Source organism: Culex pipiens, chromosome 1 (assembly GCF_016801865.2).
Source record: "Culex pipiens pallens isolate TS chromosome 1, TS_CPP_V2, whole genome shotgun sequence".
NCBI classification, from domain to species: domain Eukaryota; kingdom Metazoa; phylum Arthropoda; class Insecta; order Diptera; family Culicidae; genus Culex; species Culex pipiens.
Genome location: NC_068937.1, coordinates 13,920,540 through 13,935,886, shown reverse-complemented (window position 1 = coordinate 13,935,886; position 15,347 = coordinate 13,920,540). Strand labels below are relative to the sequence as shown.

The 15,347-nt window shown below is 33.2% G+C and overlaps 1 protein-coding gene across 1 annotated transcript in view; it reads right to left on the bottom strand.

The window, feature by feature from the left end:
• LOC120416234 (serine/threonine-protein kinase D1) overlaps positions 1-15,347 on the bottom strand; it is a 34,415-nt gene extending 19,068 nt beyond the window's left edge. The window contains exon 1 of the mRNA XM_039577932.2: positions 14,334-15,347. The gene's annotated coding sequence lies outside the window, so the exon portion shown is untranslated. The remainder of the gene's footprint in view (positions 1-14,333) is intronic.

The following is a 15,347-nucleotide window of genomic DNA, read 5'->3' as shown; positions in this document are numbered from 1 at the left end:
GTATTTTGAAATAACTGAGAAAACAATTTTCTTAACATTGTTGGTCAGACCTTTGTTGGTTTCAAAGATTGAAAATAAGGAAAATATCTTTTCTAAATGTAACATTTCAAAAAGTCGAAAAAATAAATACTAAGCTATTTTTATATGTTAAACATGATTTTGAAATAGCTTTTAACCTTATGTAAGCCAACAAAATATTAGCAAGGAACTTTCTGAGGATTACTGATAATTAACGTTACACATTTTTATTTTGTTCAAATATAAGTGTGTATGTGGCCGGATATGAAATTATGGGAAATTATTTCAAATATCATTACGACGCAAAAAGAAACATTAATTTGTGAAAAAAATATAAGAGACAATAAATTAAGAAAAATTATCTAATTTTCAAATTGGATATTCATAATGCAAAAAAAATCTTTGAAATTATGCTTCTCTGATTTAAACTTCAGAGCAATGTCAAACCAGCCAAACCCAACTTCAGTGATCAATCAGTTTAGAGAAGCTGCCACGCCAACTAAGCTCCGTCCGCCACCGGCAAAACGTTAATGTTCATAAATAATTTACCCCGCTGAAACGTTAATTAAGGCGCACAACTTTGCAATCGATTTAAATAACTAACCGTCTCAATTAAAACGAAATCCCCAGCCCGAATAATAATGCCTTTGAACGAGCGAGTGGCGGTGGAGCTTTTCTAAGCTCTTGTTTTGGGGTAATTTGTCAATTTTTTAAAATCACAAAATTTTAAAATATTTTGGTTATTCAAAAATTTACAGTTGAAATATTAAAAAATATGTTCTAAAAATCGTCAAATCGCCCCACTCTATCAGACATCAACCAGTTTCAAGAGAATTCCTCTCATTTCCTCCTGTGAAAAACTTTGGTTCCGTGTGATTTGTGAAAAGATGTATTACTAATACTCAAAGCTCCAATGAGAGAGTAGTTAAGCGCCACCACGGCATTAAAACTCTGGGATGATGATTATAAGCACTGCTGCTGTGGAATGAGTCGTCGTCCGGAAGGATCATCATCCGACGCCGCGCCGCAAAGTTCTCAGCTCAGAGGCCATCCATCAGTCGGAGCAGCAACCGTGCCATCGCGTGATTATGATGTGATGCTTGAATGATATTGTGTGATGGCGAGGGAGCTTTCGGAGGCGGAAGCTGAGGTTCTCAGAAGACTTGTTGAGTTTGATTTTAATGGGACTTTGTTCAATGGGATTCTGATTTGATAAAAAAAAGTTCGAATTTGATGTTAAAAGTAAAACTAAGAAGAAAACACAAAAAAGGAAGAAGCTTTTGGATTACAAACAGAAAAAAATATATAATTTTCCACTTCCCCAAATCATTTTGTTACAAATCTCGATTAAATTTTCAAAAGGTCCTATCTGCATAGGAAACCCATGAGGGATAGGTTGTTTTGAAAATTTAATCTAGAAATCTTGATATCCTATCGGTTGCGTCGCGTGATTAAGGAGGTATTAGACTATGACAAACAAACAAACTCGCACTTTTTGACAGTTTGCCATGCTTTGTTTGTAAACATTTTTTATAAACATATATTTTTTTGAAAAATAAACTTCATTTTCAAAAATAATGAAAATGAGCTAAAAAAACCCATTCACTATAAGGTTAATTGAGGGTTAATTTCAGGATTATTTTTGATTCAGTCTCAATTCATGTCCATTTCTGGAAATATTTTTTTCTTCAAATAGCTGAGAAAATTCACTGTAATTGTCTTGGATTTTGAAAATTGGAAAAGAAGTAGTTGAGTAAAATAGCATAGCAAAGAATTGAAATTGATAAAACTGATATTTTATTTTTTTAGCCTTATTCAGGTCGGCAACTTTCGGTTCAGTTTTCAAATATAAAAATTTATTAACAATTTTCGAATCTTTTAAATAAAATTGGTATCGAAAAGTAATAATTTTGAGCACTTGTATAGGAAAGGAATACTTTTTAATATTGTTTTGCATGGTTATTTGACTTAACCCTCTACAACCCAACCCCGCCTTCAGACGGGCTTCGATTTAAAAAAATCGCCAAAAAAACATTTTTTAAACAAATTTTTGATCTTTAAAAAAAATTGGAAAGAAGAACTCCAAAAATTGTAAAAAATTTATGGGTTGGAAATTTTACTTGTTTTAAGTGACTTTGTCAATGTTTTTAAAAAATGAAAATTTTGTAGAGGTCAACTTTGGCAGTGTTTCTTACTAACATTTTTTATATTTTAAGTAAAAAGAAGTATGCAGTAAATTTTCTTGTGCCCCAGACTATGCCTCTACGCATTTATTTACAATTTAAATGATAATGGTGCCATTTTTTAGCAGAAAATGTGAAAAACATGCAAACTATTGAAAAAGTTACTGTAAAAACTTGAAAAAAATAGATAGGCAAATTTAATTATAGGAGGTGGTAAAGTAGGCCAAATATTACCAAAAACAAACATAAACTAAACAAGATAAATGCAAATTAAAATAATAAAAATGAAACATCAACAAAAAACAAGAGAAGTAAAGTTTTTCGTAGAACAAAAGTTGCTCAAAATGATAAATGTACACGGGAAAAATAAAAAATTTCTAAAAAAATTGGACAGTAGAGGGTTTTTTTTAACTTCATCATCCCGGTACGAGAATCGAACTCACGACCTCTGGATTGGAAACCCAGCACGCCGCTAGTCGAAACCCATCCCCTACCGGTCAGTTTTCCCAGTGAGCATATTTACTCTTTTAGAGATCTGACATGGCCGAGCCAGACAGGAATCGAACCCATCAACTTCCACTTACAAGGCAAAACGCGTAACCTCACGGCCACGGAAGCTCGGCGGTTAAAAGGGTGGTTTGTCGGAATGGCAAAATTTGTTTTTTGTAACTCGTTGCAAAACTTAAATTTTCAAATTCAAATTGAATTTTCAAACTCGTGCTGAAAAAATCAAAAAAAATATTTCTTGAATTTAAAAAACATAAGAATATTAAAAATATGATTTATAGGAATTTAACTTTTTTTGTTAGAAGTCAATTAAAGAATAGGATTTTTTTTAAGTGTATTCTTTTTTCCAAGATTGTCCTTTTCATTACTCATAACTTTGCTAAAGGCAAAATGCCTTCGTTGGTCATAGGGAATCTGCATAAAAAGTATCAGCCAAATAAAAAAAAACTATAACTAAAATCCAATTCCGTTTTTTTTTTTGAGAATTGAAAGAAGGAAAAAAATATTTGAAAGCAATGAAAAAATTAAAAAGCGTTTAAAATTTAATTTAAAATAAAACATTGTTTTTGCCCCTTAATTCTTTGGAAAAAAATAGGTAGAAAACAACAACATTTAATTTAATTTCCATTAGGCTTATTAAAATTAACGAAGAAAAAATTATAAAAAATAAATTGAAACAAATAATTGTATTATTCAACACAGAATTTTATTTTAACACCTAAACTCCCAAGCGAGAGAAAAAGGGGGAATTTATATGGAACTTCCCCCTTTTTCTCGAGCTTGGGAGTTTATGTTTCACAGTAAAAAAATGTGTAAATTTGGAAGGTTGAATATTACCTCTTTTCTGATGTAATTTTACCTCACCTTAGATTGAAAAAGTGACATTACTTCAGAAAAGTGATAACATTACACATTTCAGAGGTAAATTACACATTTTTTTCAGACGTTAAAAAGTACCTTTTCTGAGATGTAATATTACCATGATTTTTTTACAGTGTTTTTAATGCATTTTTTTCTCTGACAAAAAAAAATCTGTGTTAGATTTAAATTTTACCTCAAAAATATGTTAAATTACAAGCGAGGAGAATTTAGGTTTTTACACAATAATTTAGGTAAAATTACATGAGAGTAGATGTAAATTTTAACTTGACATTTTAAACTTGCTATATGACCTCTTTTCAACCAGTTTAAAAAAAAAGATTTTCATTTTTCAATTTAAATTTTTATTAGAGAAAAGTGAAAGTGACAAGCTGACAATTGAATTTCACGTTGCTTCACTAATTTCATTCCACTGGTGCACTGTGTGATGTTATCAACCGTGAGAACCTCTGTTTGGAATTTTTTTTCTGCCCAACAGATTGAGCTCACACGCTACAGCTCAGCTTTAGAACGTGGTGAGGCACTAAAGTGACGATGAACAGAGAACCGTTCCGTTTGTGGCACTGTGAAGGGTGTGTGTGTGGTGGGAGGAGATTCAGCTCTGACGAAACGTTTGAAAAGTGCTAATTGGAATGATTTGCACCAAATTATTTTTGTTGAAAGATGGAAAAAACGTCAAACTTTCGGGAACACATTGCTCGAAATAAACCATTTTGAAAAGTTTTCTTTAAATTTGTTTGAGCAAAATATTTGAATTTGAGAAAAAAGGCAATTTCTTTTCCGTGAGAACAATTAGCCCGCAAAATGCACTTTTGAAGTTCGCACAAATATGTATAAACTGTGTGTTTGTATTAGTATTTGAGCTGAGAGAAATCTCACGGAAGGATTACGTAACGAACAGGCAGTTGTAGAATTCACCTGAAATCTGGCAGGCAGGTAAAACCGCTCGATCTCAGCTGGTTGATCTGTGCAGTCGATTAGTGCAAATTACGTCGAGTCATGACACCTCGGAAGATCAGGATAGTAAAGTCAACCAGTCGAATGACTAGTGGAATTCTACTGAATAACTTTAAAAGAAATCGATGTTGATAAGCGTTCTGCTAGAAAATGTGTAAATTTACATCATTTTATGTGTTGAAGTAAAATTACATCGAAAAAAAGTAATATTCAACGTTAACAACAAGAAAACGAGGTACATTGCATCGAAAATGTGGACAGATTTTGTGAATGAAAAAATATGTAAATTTACATCATTTTCTGTGTAATTTGACATTCACGTAAAATTACATAGAAAAGAGGTTTAATTACATAATAAAATCACACTTTTCATGTGCTGTAAATTTGAATTCAATAAAATATCCAGAAATAAACGAATAAAATGAAAAAAAAATAAAATCATCTTTCTCCCCTAATCTCAACCTCAAAACGCCCTCGAGCTTTCAGCGCAAAATTTAAAGGATGAAATATGACCTTTCCTGCCAACTTCAAAATTCCCTCAAGGCGGGCGAGGGCCATTTCGAACGAACCCAGCCATCAGCGGGCCCACTCAACCTGCCACCAACCTTCGTCATCCATCGAAAGCAGAAACTCTCATATTCGCGCGCGCGCCAAAACTTTTCCACTTTTGCATCAGTTCAGCCCCCAGCCTGACTGACTGAGAGACTCATTTTACTTTCACTTCTTCCCTTTTAGTGAGGCAGCAATGTCACATTCACAGAAGAACGGAGGACGACGATGAGTCACACGACAAAACAACAACAACATCAGCAGGTCGAGAAACTTTGGCGTGTTCGATCGGATTATAACGGTGGGACGGACACCACGGCCAAGAAGTGAGCTTTCTTTGTTCCAGTGGCCAAGTTAACGTCCCCTTAATCATGCTCTACTGCGGTGGGGCACAGTCAAGAAAAAATGATGACAAATAGATGTTGTGACAGAAAAAGAAAATGTAAATTTACATATTTTTACATGTAATTTTACATATTTCACATAAATTGATGTGAAATTACATCTAAGTAGAGGTAATACTGAACCACCTTTATTTTTACTGTGTGGCCTAATTTATTCACTCTGGTATAATGGAAACAGAGAGAGAGGGACACCAGCAGTGGAGTGCATAATTTGGAGTGAATAAATTGTTATGAATTTGAATGGCTCGGTTCAGTAAACTGCTCATTTGAAATTGATACTAAATTTTACCTGACAAATAGATCTTGTGTCAAAAAAACAAAATGTAAATTTACATATTTTTACATGTAATTTTACGTGCTCCACATAAAATTATGTAAAATTACATCAAAAGAGAGGTAACACTGGAATAACGTTTTTTTACTGTGTGACTTAATTTATTCCCTCTAGTAAAATAGAGACAGAGAGACGGACACCAGCAGTGGAGTGCATAATTTGGAGTGAAAAAATTGTTATGAATTTGAATGGAATCGGTTCAGTAAACTGCTCATATGAAATTGATACTAAATTTTACCACTCGGGTTACTTACTTGAATTTTTTTTCTTCCTAGTGTATTTTTGTTTATGGTTGGAGTTTATGGTTGGTGGTGTAATATTACTCCTTTTTGATGTAATTTTACTTTTTACGTTTTGGAAAAACTGAAAATACATACCGCGGTAAATTTAAGGGGTTACATACATGTAGAAAATCACAAAATTTTATATTACAGAATAATTGATACATCCACTCAAACGATGATTATTGACCACTCCCGAAAGTTTCATGAAGAGAAATCATGATTAAACTGAGTAACAGACTATTTAAGCTCAAAGTTTTGCCAGGCGCAAAGCAGTTTGTCAAACTTTGTTGGCGTTTTCTCTAAACCTCGAGTTGTTTTACGGGTGCCACGATATCTCGAGATTGGATAAACCAAATTGGCTGAAATTTGAGGTGAAGACTCTCAAGATGTATCCCGCGCATTACGAAGCCCAACTTTTAAAATTTGCTTTTTAACAAAATACAAAAATTAAAAACTAACGGTTTTTTATATGAAAAACACAAAAATATTTTTATCTTTTTTTTAAAATAAACTTTTTGAAAAACGGGCTTCGTCATGCACACGGAATCGATTTAACGAGTATTCACCATAATTTGGAGCCGATTTGATCAAGACAGTGTTGAGATATCGTGGCACCCGTTTTTTGAAACTGCTAACTTGAAATTGCTATATCTCGGCAACGATGCAACCAAATATCTTCAAATTTGTTTTGAAAGTAGGGGAAAATGTATATACTAATGCCATGAAAAAAGACTTAAAAACAAGTTGAAGTGTGTGCTCATACTAACCTCTGACTTTTTTGCCGATATACATGTATGTAACCCCTTAACTATAATCTGACACAAATTTGTCCACATTTTCCGAAGTAATACTACCAAGAATTTTTTTATCATATAATTCTATTTGAAAACGCTTACTTAGAAGCTGTAATCAAACGTTGAAATGCTGATTTCTAGATTAAATTTTCAAAAGGTCCTATCTGCATAGGAAACCCATGAGGGATAGGTTGTTTTGAAAATTTAATCTAGATTTGCCAACGTTAGGCCACCTTAAGCAGAGCTTTATAACCAAGATTTTTGTTACAGATAGTTTAATATTTTCAAAACTACGGGAACAATTGATACAGTTTTTTTTTATTCATTCCCCAAAATACTGTCTACAAAATAATTTACAACAAAATTTTACTTTTACAGATTATTGCAGGATTGGGTCTCTTTTTTATTTTTTTATTTCAAATGTCTAAAATTTCCTAATTTTTTATATTTTTAATTCTTTTTAAATTTATTGTATCTTTTGAATATTTTAATTTTGTTTACTTTTTTCAATTTAATGATTTTTTTTAATTCCTAAAATCCTTTTTTCATTCATATTTTGTTTTTTTTTATTTCTAAAATTTCTAGAATTTTTTAACGTTTTGGTTTTTTTATACTTAATATTTTTTCTAATGTTTCAATTTTTAAATTCCTTAAATCTATTCAAATTTATTGAATTTCTTGAATTTGTTATTTTTTATTTTGCCGACCTTTTGATTCACAGCAAAAAAAAGGTAATCCAGCTGCGTCTAAAAGGCCTGGGTGTAAAGCAAATTTTGCATTGTTTTATTAAATGTAATGCAATATTGCATCCAGAAACATGTAGTCCATCGGTATGAGGAATCTACTAGACTGAAAAGTCAGGCTGATACACAGTGAACAAATGTGTTGAATATTACCTCTTTTATGTTGTAAAATTACATCACACCAGAAAAGTGGTAAAATTACACATTTTCTGAGATAAAATTTCAAATTTTTTTGACATAAAAGATGTACCCATTCCCAGATATAATATTACCATGATTTTTTTACTGTGTATATTAGGGTGCCCAGAAAAAATGACCCCCTGCTCCACAAGCGGAAAACGGTTTTTTGGGTTACTAAGCATCTGTGCAAATTTTGAGCAAAATTGGTTGAGATTAACCCATTGATACCCGAGCCTAAAGTTGGTAAAAAAATGTTTTTTATGCAAAAATGACTAAGTTGTAGAGCATTAAATTTCCAATGAGAATCTCATTTTTGGGAATATTGGATGGAAAAAGCACTGCATGCAGACCAAACCGTAAGAAAATAGGGTTTTCCATACATTTTTTTCGATTTTCCCATACAAACTTCACCTTCGAGTATTAATGGGTAAATGTTGACCGATTTTGCTCATATTTAGCCCAGAGTCCTCAAGAGTAGCTCAAGGAACAATATTCAGCTTGTGAAGCTAGGTTTTTAAAAAAAAGTTCCATATTCAGGGCACCCTAATGTATATGCGTTTATCCTCTCCATTTACCCACGGTCTGATAGCCGAGCGGGCTAAGGCACTAGTCCTATCCGTACGTGCTTGGTTTTGAATCCCGTCGGATGCAACTTTTTTTTTCGTGCGTGGAAAAATTTTACATGCAATGTGTAATATTAACTGAATTTTCTCAAAAAGATGAGTTGCATGCTTTTGCATGCGATTCTGCCATCGAATTATTTGCTGTTTTGTTACGGTGGTAGACACTGAGACCGTAACTTTCGCGAGTCCTCATATCACCCAGAACATTGCAGAATAGCATAGCGGTAGACATTTGTTCTTTTTTGTATGGAACAAACTTTTTTCATTTCTGTAATTATTACATGAAATCTCATGCAGTTTTTTACACGCAGAGCATTTTTTAACAGGTGGTCACACAGGTGCCATTGCAATAACACTCTAGTAATTAATTTCATCGTTACTTGGGAACTGAAAACTCATCCCATTTTGGTTGCCTCTTCCCATGTTTTTTAGCATAGGTACCACATTTTTATGCTAATTTTATGCGCTCGAAAGAGTCGTCAGCTCAACTGGTTGCAATATCCATTAATTGCGTCGTCGTCAAAGTAAATACTAACCACACACAGCAAACAAACACAAAACTCCGCGAGGGCAGCACCTTAATCCGTAAGGCTCAACATGAAGTGTGGCCGTCCCACCTTTGGCCTTTTCCCTTACGGAAGGAAACTGGAACGCGGCGCGCGAAAGTCGTTAAAAGACAAACAAGACACGGCTTCTCCTCCTCGGCGCTTGGAAACCGCAAACTTTGAAAGTCGGGGCACGGATAATCCAGTTTAGGTGTCTCGAGCTCACGTGGGCAATTTCGGTTTGTTGTTTTCTGTTGTTGGGCGGCCCCCACAACAGGTTGGAGCGATATTGCTTCGGGTTTGTGGGTGGAGCCTGGAGCCGCAAGGTTTGAGCGCAATTCGTCTCGTAAAAAGTGAATATTTTAACGAGAGCAAACATTTCCGCTGGCAGGAAGTTCAGGTATTCATTTTTAAATAAAAAAAAATGAGAAAGATTTAATTATTTTATTTGTCAGTACACAGCAAAAAAACATGATAATATTATATCTGGGAATGGGTACATCTATTATGTCAGAAAAAATGTGTAATTCTACTTCTATTCTGGTGTAATGTCACTTTTTTTTGTCTAAAATGAGGTAAAATAACATCATTAAAGAGGTAAGATTCAATGTTACATAATTACAACCTCCAAATTTACACAATTTTTACTGTATATAATTTGTTTGACGATATTTCAATATTATTATGTACAGTGAATTCGTTTTACTATACATTGACATTTTTTTTTGAATGAAGAGTTCTTAAAAATTTGATAACCAAATATTACTTGTTTGCCGATGTAATTTCGCCTCCATTTAACAAAATTTTTGTTTTAATTTTTTTTGCTTATTGTGAACCGCATTGAGCCTGCGGTATTCAAAAACACTCAAAAAGCTAAATTTAAAATGTTTGTTTATTGGACCATTAAAAAAATCTCCAAAAATGTTGTTCTTACTCAAGTCTAATGTAATATTACCATGATATTTTTATTGTGTATTTATATATTCTCTGTCTTTTTGCAAATAAATTTATTTTTAGGTTTGGATATTTTTTTCAAACAGTAAAAAATCCTGGTAATATTAAATTTTTTCTAAAAATGTATAAATTACACAACATATTTTAATCTGTAATTGTACTTATTCTGCTTAAATTCATGTAAAATTGCAATTACAATTATTCAACCATAACATTCTGCAACTTTTCAAGATTCAACTTTTTAAACTGAGAAGTTTAAAAATCATAATAATATAACAACTGGGAATGGGTACACCTTTCATGACAGAAAAAATGCATAACTTTACCACTGAAATTGTGTAAATGGGCCACTTTTTCGGTGAAAAGATTCTTTTTCAATCTAAATTCACGTAATTTTGATGTTTAATTGTACTTATTCTGCTTAAATTCATGTAATATAAGAAGTAAAGTAACACCAACAAGTCCCCATAAAATTGTCCTATACTACACAGAAAAAAAATCATGGTAATATTACATCTGGGAAGGAGTACATCTTTTGTGTAATTTTACCTCTGGAAAAGTGTAATTTTACCACTTTTCTGGTGTAATGCCACATTTTCAGTCTAAATTGAGATGAAATAACAACATTAAAGAGGTAGTATTCAACCTTCCAAATTTACATTATTTTTTACTGTGTAGTCATACAAAAAGGGTATGAAAACACACAGCAATAAAGTTCAAGGTCGCCTTATTCTTTGGTTGAATATTACCTCTTGTTTGACGGATTTTTATCTCAATATGTGTGGAATATGTGAAATAACACACAAGAAGATGTAAATATCACATTTTTAGAAGCAATCACACTTTTTTTTGACGCAAAAACTACTTGAATTTCACGATGAAATATCACCATGATTTCCTTTACTGTACAAATCTGTATTTACCAAGGTGCAACCAAGAAAGTTGCTGTCTTCTTGAAAAAATGTCAAGCTTAAAGAAGTTAATGAAAAAAAAAATAAAGAAATTCAAAAAAATCGACAAATTCAAGAAAATAAAAAGTTCAGAAATTGAAAAATTTTAAAAATTAAAAATTCTTAACTATTAGAAATAAATTATAAAATCTATGTCTAAAATAGTACAATCCAAAAATTAAAAATAATCAAGAATTCTAAAGTATAAACATTCTAGAAATCTAGAATTTAAAATGGCTAAAATCATTAAACTCTTTAAAAAATGAAATTCTAAAATTTCGAAATCCTAGATTACAAAACAAATCAGCTAGCTTAGTAGCAATTTTGGAGTCATAATAGAAATTAAAGGAATTTAGAAAAAAAAAAAAAAAAAAATGTGATTCGATTATTCGGGGTAAAGTTTTGGCGATGTCTTCGGATAATCGAGTACGAACTGTATTTTTTTTCAAATTCCAAGATTTTTTAGTTTTTTTAACTTTGCATTCTAATTTTTTTTTATTGAAGCTTTTAAAAATTTTATTTTTGTACCAAAAAATTGAATGGTTAGTTCTATTATTTTTTTAAGTTCTATTATTCTAAGGAATTTTCCCTTCTTTCAGTCATGTTCAATTTTTTGAGTTTTTTAAGGTCCTTCAAGCTATTGTGTGTCATATATTTGTAGGACCCTTAAAAAAACTCTAGATTTGTTGTACAAATGCCGAATAAATTGCAGTTTTTTTTTTTTTGCCGTGAATACTATTTTTTATTTTCCAAAGAAAGAGAATTCTTAGTAAAATTACAACTGGATTATGGGTGTCATTTGGCATAATTCCATTTGACATAATGGCAAGGATAATGGATCTTTGACATAATATTGCATAATAATTTAATTTTTTCAACAAAAAAAAAATATTCTAAATTTGCTTTTAAGTCAAGAGTTCTTTTTCCCCTTATTTAGAAAATTATCACAGTTATCACAAGTTTTCCCTTCTTTACAGCTAAATTTTAACTTGTGTCAGTCAGGAGAGTTTTCCCTTCTCTAAAGAAGGCTTAACTTTCTAGCCTTGTAATAATAGCTAACAAGTTATCGGGGTGAATATTGCACTCGATACACACTTGATTTTTTTTACCGAATTCGGTAGATGAAAAATCGATAATGGGTAAACCATATGTCAAAATGAACAAAATTTTACCGAAATTCAGTAGTACGATGAACAATAATGAACTTCATTACCGAAGTTCGGTAAGTTTTTACCGAATACAGTAATTTTCAGTTTACCGAACTGTTCTGCAGTTCAAAATTTGGTAAAATTTACCGAATTCGGTTAAAAATATCGAAGTGTGTAGTAATATTTCAATCGTCATTTCTCGCCTACACACTTCGATATTTTTTACCGAATTCGATAAATTTTACCAAATTTTCAACTGCAACTTCGGTAATGAAGTTCATTATTATTCATAGTACAACTGAATTTCGGTATAATGTTGTTCATTTTGACAGATGGTTTACCGATCTAAACTTTTCCGATTTTTCAACTACCGAATTCGGTAAAAAAAAAATCTAGGTGTGTAACGCTCATGTTTGCTCGATCAAAACTGTAGTAACAGTTCAATAGGGCGAATCTGCGTTTGTAAACAAGCAGTCTATCCCTTTTGCTCAAGTCGAGCCAAACATTTCATTAGGGCACAAAACCAAAACGTAAACATTCGGGATTATTCCACTATTCCATTCATTAGTACACTCCCTACATGCCCTCCAAGAATCAGATTGATAACAAACAATTTCCTATTGAAAAAATCAAAAACTCAAAAGGGCCCATAACAATGTTCACTCCGAACCAGAAAAAAGTTCAATTGTGCCCTTTTCTTTTTCGTTAGTTTTTCGTAGTTGAGGAACTTTCTATGTTATAAAGTGAACTTTTCATACATTCTTAACACTTATTCACTTCAAAACAACATTTGGTTTACGTTTCACCAAAGATTTCTGCAGAAAAAAACTTCGTTGAATCACAATATTTAATACGGTCCCGCGGATGCTGTTCAGTACACTTTTGAAGAATTTTTATGTTTCACATGCCTTATTCTCACCATTCGATCACAAAACTTCACCAATTAACATAATGTTCGCTGAATTCCTCATTATTTCTAACTGAACAAAAGGTCCCATAAACATCATTCAACACAACAATCGGATGACAGCGCTTTAGTGCCCTTTCAATTCTCTTCGAAATTGCATCTAGAAAGGGCCCATTATGAACAACAGTTGGAAAGTTAAAAGGGCCTAATAACGAGATTTTTTTTTAATTATGAGTTTTATTGCGAAAATCAACATAAATTAAGAAGCATTCAAGGAGAGTTGAGGATAATGATCTGTTTTATCGTATCATAAGTAAAAATACCATCAGTCAACCTTCTTTTTTAAATAGGAATTGAAACAAGTTGTGCACTTTTTGCAAGCGATTTTCTCGAATCGCGGTTTTTGGTTTTGTGCCCTAATGAAATGTTTGGCTCGAAGTGACAGTTCACGTCAAGTAAGAATGGGAAAGACTGCTTGTTTACAAACGCAGATTCGCCCTATTGATCTGTTACTACGGAAAATATAAAGATTGTAGTTTGTCAATGGTGAGCCAAAAAAAATAATCAAAGCCACAAAAATTAAAAAAAATAAAACAATTTAAAAGTTCTCATAAAATTTAAAAATAGATCATCTAAAATTAACAAATTCATAAAATCTCAATTCGCTAATTGCAAATTCATAAAATCAAAATATAAAAAAATTGAAACTTTTATAATGAAAATTTTCAAAATTTTCAAATAAAAAAATTGCAACTCTTAAAATTTTGGATTTTTTTCAATATTTGATAGTTTTGAAAAAGATGGAAACAGAAAAAATCATCACGTTAAATATTTCCCGAAAACACCCGAAAATGTAGTACAAAATAAGAGCGGATTCGTCGAATAGATCACATTTCCCAGAATCTTCAGGAGAGGAAGGATGCGTGGACATACCGTTCCAAACGCTCCGGTTTGAACAAAATGATTTTAATCATGTAAAGATTTGATTTAGAGTATTTTAATATATTTTGGCTTAACAGACAAATTAAAAAAAATAAACAGGAAAAAGTTGGTAAATGCATATATTGTAGATCTAACTTTTTTGGGAATATTTTTGTGATGATTCTGCAACAAGAATTAAAGAAATCTTTTTTTGTTTCTATTTTTAATCCTAACTTGAATTATTCCTTTATCCTTTTCCAGGTATTTTCTGCCTTTTGCGTCCCAAAAGTCCCTAATAAACTCCAATTCCATATTCAAGCAAGTACTTCTCAGAATTCCCCACCCGTTGTAAATATCCGAACATTATTCAAAGTGTGTGCAACAAATAAAGAGCAAGAAAAAACAGTCATACTCCACACACCTCAGCTTTTCACACACATTTTTCCAACTCACCTGTAGCGCGCGCGTCAGCCAGCCGCAGTGACGGGGGTCCGGTTCCGGAGAGCTGGAGAAAGCAGCCAACCAGCAGGGAATGGATACCACCCCTTTCCTCACTTCCCCGTTTCCGCACCCAACTGTTTTTGACCTTCTTCTCTTTTCTCTCTCTCTTTTTTGTTTAAGTGTGTTTACCACACTAAATTCCTTTACTTTCTTTTTTCTTTCTTGTTTGTGTGTGCGTGTGCGCGCGGGGTCTACTGGATTATGACTTCTGCCTCTTTTCCCTCTTCTTTTGTTGACGTTTGCGCAAATTTGGTGTGTGCGGAATTGAATTGCGCGACGGCCAAATTAGATCGACACTTGCAATACTTTTCTTTTTTTTGCTGGATTCTTCGTGGAAGCCAAGATTCTTTCTTCTTGCTGGAAATGATTTCGCGGGAAGTGGAATGTGTGATCCTTTCCGGAAGGTGGGTGGGGGAGAGTGGAACAGGGGGGAGGACGGAACGGGGTGCGGGTTCGAGGCTCTCTTTATTTGGCCTTCAACGGGGGGTCATTTGCTTGCTGCTGCTTTCACTTGCCAACGGGAGGCAACGGGGGTGGGGTGGTTAATCAAATTGGTTCAGCCAACATGGCACTTCCGCAGGAACGGCCTTCTTCATCCGAGCAGACCACCACTTCCGGAACCGGACAATTCCATTGTCGTCGCGCGCACAGAATCAACCGGTGGGCTTTTCACAGACAAATTTTCGGGGAGCGGTCCACTGTTTTTCGCCAGACGTGCTTTCTTTTTCACCTTTCTTTTTCGTAAGCAGCTGGTTCCGGGATGTTCCGGAATTTCACACACACAGTTTCAACCGGAAAACAAGCAATTCAACCGAAAATTCGCGCCGACGAAACCGAACCGAACCGAAAAATAATCCGCCGTCGCGTTCCGTCGTGGTGACCCAGAAAAAAACAAGAACCGCAAAGAGGACCGACGACGATTCCTCGCGACCGCTTTGTCGAGCTGCTGGAAAAGATCTGTGTGCG